Source organism: Bubalus bubalis, chromosome 18 (assembly GCF_019923935.1).
Source record: "Bubalus bubalis isolate 160015118507 breed Murrah chromosome 18, NDDB_SH_1, whole genome shotgun sequence".
NCBI classification, from domain to species: Eukaryota; Metazoa; Chordata; class Mammalia; order Artiodactyla; family Bovidae; genus Bubalus; species Bubalus bubalis.
In genome coordinates this window covers 37,543,152-37,547,916 of record NC_059174.1, presented here as the reverse complement: position 1 = coordinate 37,547,916, position 4,765 = coordinate 37,543,152, and positions in this window count along the sequence as shown.

Sequence of the window (4,765 nt, the reverse complement as noted above, 5' to 3'; positions counted from 1 at the left end):
TCCATTCTGAAGGAGATCAGCCCTGGGATTTCTTTGGAAGGAATGATGCTGAGGCTGAAACTCCAGTACTTTGGCCACCTCATGCGAAGAGTTGACTCATTGGAAAAGACTCTGATGCTGGGAGGGATTGGGGGCAGAAGGAGAAGGGGACGACAGAGGATGAGATGGCTGGATGGCATCACTGACTTGATGGACGTGAGTCTGATTGAACTCCGGGAGTTGGTGATGGACAGGGAGGCCTGATGTGCTGTGATTCATGGGGTCGCAAAGAGTCAGACACGACTGAGCGACTGAACTGAACTGAAGAGTCACCCATGAAGGATACAAAACAAATAAAAAACAGTTGCTGCCCTCACTGAGCTTAACACCATTTTCAACAATTTAGGAAAAGTAAAAAGAAGCATGTTTAGGGACTTCCCTGATGGTCCAGTGGCCAAAAGACCCTGTGCTTCTAATGTAGGGAGCCTGGCTTTGATCCCTGGTCATGGAACTAAATCCCACAACTAACAATTCACACGCTGCAAGGAAGATAGAAGATCTAAGATCTCACAAGCTGTGATTAAGACACAGTGCATCCAAATAAATAAATACAAAAACAAACATGTCTCCTAGAAAATCAATATTATCAATACACTTCAAAAAATTCATACAACTTCTGTTACTCATCTGAAAAGATCCCACTGGATAGGACACACTATTCCTGCTCTATAGTCCATCAGTCCCTAATGAAGCTACACGAATAAGAATATCCTCATTCTCAACGTGGTCATCTTCTTCAGGGTCACATACTAACCTAGAAGGGGGTAGCGTAGACAGAAACAGATGTAGTGACTGTGGACCATTCGAAATACATTTATTAGAATATGAAGAAAATAAGTGGTCTATAAACATGCTATCTAAAAGCCCTCTGTTGGATATGAAAATAAAAAGTATTTTATCACATGGTTAGAAAATCCAACATAAAAATAGGAAGGCATAAAATAAAAAAAATAGGCTTTTACTTCTCTCAGCTGGTCAATTTCATGTATCTGTTCAGAAACATTTTCCCTACCTATATGATCAAAGTATATATATAAAATATACATAATGGAATATATATAATCCATCCAGCTTTTCTTTTCTTTATTCAAAGGACCCATACTAAACTGCTTCCTCTGATCTTTGTACTTTTCACTCGACTGTATCTTAGGGATGCTCAGATTCACTTCCTTTTTAAAGGCTGTATTGTATTCCATTGTGGGTTATAGCATAGCTCTCTTATCTAGTCTCCCATTTGCTAGATACAGTATTTTTTCCTTTTTATATTTAAAATTGAAGCTTCAATGAGTGTCTCTGTATATGCATTTTGGTATACTTAAAAAAATAAATTTATATATATTTTAATTAATTTATTTTTTAAATTGAAGGATAATTGTTTCACAGAATTTGTTGCTTTCTGTGAAACAATAACATGAATTAGCCATAGGTATACATATGTCCCTTCCCTCTTAAATCTCCCTCATAAACTGGCACAAAATTATGAATATTAAAATCTTTAATCTGTCTATAGTTAAGTCCCTTTTCCATTTGTTGCATTTGTTTTTAAAAATTTTATTTATTTTATTAATCAATTTTGCCACATAATGATTTTTCTATTTTCTCAGCTTTTTGAAGAGCCAATTTTTGGCCATGTTGCTCTGGACTGGTTTTGAACTATGGATTGTATGTCCCTTGTTTTAAAAATTATACTTATTTTTTAAACATGAACTTAACATGTGAAGAGTTGACTCATTGGAAAAGACCCTGATGCTGGGAGGGATTGGGGGCAGGAGGAGAAGGGGACGACAGAGGATGAGATAGATGGCTGGATGGTATCACTGACTCAATGGACATGAGTCTGAGTGAACTCCGGGAGTTGGTGGTGGACAGGGAGGCCTGGCGTGTTGCGATTCATGGGGTCTCAAAGAGTTGGACATGACTGAGTGACTGAACTGAACTGAATTGTAGATTTTTATAATAAAATCTTTTTCTATCATGTTCCTGAGTATGGCACAATACTTTACACACTTCATTCTTTAAAATCTTCCCTATTCCAACTTGTCATTATTGTCTAGTATTTTAATTTAAACACAAAAATTTTAAAAACATAAACAATTACATTTATTGGCATATTTTACTTCTTTTTCTCTTATTGAGTTTTTTGAGCCCTAGGTTCTATTAATAGTTCTGTTAGTGAAGCTCTGAAAGTGTTTAAATACTAATTTATAATTAAAAAGAACTTTATTTTGCTTAGTCTCAATAGTTTAACTGGTAGAAAAACATATGCTGATGATTTTTTTTTTTAGCATTTTGATTGTCTTTGGTATCTCTTGATGTAGCTGAGAAGTCTGTGCTCAATCTAATTTTCATTTCTTTTCAAATAGTTTGCCTTTCAACATTTAATTTTTTTCTGTTGTTTTATTACAGTGTGTCTGATATGGCATTATTTAGCTTCCTTTAAATCTACAGTGCATTGACGTTAGAAATTACATTTTAAATTTTAGAATATTCTAAATAGAAGTTTAGAATATTCTAAATAGAATTCTAAATAGAAATACTTCTATTTTTTTTCCTGAAATTCATATTAGACATATATGAGTGCCTCACAAACTATCTTCAGTTCAGTTCAGTTCAGTTCAGTTGCTCAGTCACGTCCAACTCTTTGTGACCCCATGGACTGCAGCACACCAGGCTTCCCTATCCATCACCAACTCCTGGAGTTTACTCAAATTCATGTGCATTGAGTCAGTGATGCCATCCAGCCATCTCATCCTCTGTCGTCCCCTTCACCTCCTGCCTTCAATCTTTTCCAGCATCAGGGTCTTTTCCAATGAGTAAGTTCTTTGCATGAGGTGGCCAAAGTATTGGAGTTTCACCTTCAGCATCAGTCCTTTCAATGAATATTCACGACTGATTGCCTTCAGGATAGACTGGTTGGATCTCCTTGCCGTCCAAGGGACTCTGAAGCATCTTCTTCAACACCAGAGTTCAAAAGCATTAATTCCTCGGCACTCAGCTTTCTTTATGGTCCAACTGGAAAGGTTTTCAAACACTTTCCATAGCTTTGACTAGATGGATGTTTGTTGGCAAAGTAATGTTTCTGCTTTTTAATATGCTGTCTAGGTTGGTCATAGCTTTTCTTCCAAGGAGCAAGCGTCTTTTAATTTCATGGTTTCAGTCACCATCTGTAGTGATTTTGGAGCCCCCCAAAATAAAGTCTGTCACTGTTTCCATTGTTTCCCCATCTATTTGCCATGAAGTGATTGGACCAGATGCCATGATCTTAGTTTTCTGAATGCTGAGTTTTAAGCCAGCTTTTTCACTCTCCTCTTTCACTTTCATCAAGAGGCTCTTTCGTTCTTTTCTTTCTGCTATAAGGGTGATGTCATCTGCATATCTGAGGTTTTTGATATTTCTCCCTGCAATCTTGATTCCAGCTTGTGCTTCATCCAGCCCAGCATTTTGCATGATGTACTCTGCATATAAGTTAAATAAGCAGGGGGACAATATATAGCCTGACGTACTCCTTTCCCGATTTGGAACCAGTCTGTTGTTCTATGTCCGGTTCTAACTGTTGCTTCTTGACCTGCATACAGATTTCTGAGGAGGCAGGTAAGCTGATCTGGTATTCCCATCTCCTGAAGAATTTTCCACAGTTGTGATCCATTCAAAGGCTTTGGCGTAGTCAATAAAGCAGAAATAGATGTTTTTCTGGAACTCTCTAGCTTTTTCAATGATCCAGAGGATGTTGGCAATTTGATCTCTGGTTCCTCTGCCTTTTCTAAATCCAGTTTGAACATCTGGCAGTTCATGGTTCACATACCGTTGAAGCCTGGCTTGGGGAATTTTGAGCATTACCTTGCTACCATGTGAGATGAATGCAATTGTATGGTAGTTTGAGCATTCTTTGGTATTGCCTTTCTTTGGGATTGGAATGAAAACTGACCTTTTCCTGTCCTGTGGCCACTTTTGAGTTTTCCAAATTTGCTGGCATATTGAGTGCAGCATTTTCACAGAATTATCTTTTAGAATTTGAAATAACTCAGCTGGAATTCCATCACCTCCACTAGCTTTGTTTGTAGTGATGCTTCCTAAGGCCCACTTGACTGCACATACCAGGATGTCTGGCTCTAGGTAAGTGATCACACCATCGTGATTATCTGGATCATGAAGATCTTTTTTGTATAGTTATTCTGTGTATTCTTGCCACGTCTTCTTAATATCTTCTGCTTCTGTTAGGTCCATACCATTTCTGTCCTTTATTGTGCCCATCTTTGCATGAAATGTTCCCTTGGTATCTCTAATTTTCTTGAAGAGATCTCTAGTCTTCCCCATTCTGTTGTTTTCCTCTATTTCTTTGCATTGATCACTGAGGAAGGCTTTCTTATCTCTGCTTGCTATTCTTTGGAACTCTGCCTTCAAATGGGAATATCTTTCCTTTTCTCCTTTGCCTTTAGCTTCTCTTCTTTTCTCAGCTATTTGTAAGGCCTCCTCAGACAACCATTTTGCCTTTCTTTTTCCTGGGGATAGTCTCGATCCCTGCCTCCTGTGCAATGTCACAAACCCCCACTCATAGTTCTTCAGGCACACTGTCTATCAGATCTAATCCCTTGAATCTATTTGTCACTTCTACTTATAATTGTAAGGGATTTGTATTAGGTCATACCTGAATGGTCTGGTGGTTTTCCCTACTTTATTCAATTTAAGTCTGAATTTGGCAATAAGCAGTTCATGATCTGAGCCACAG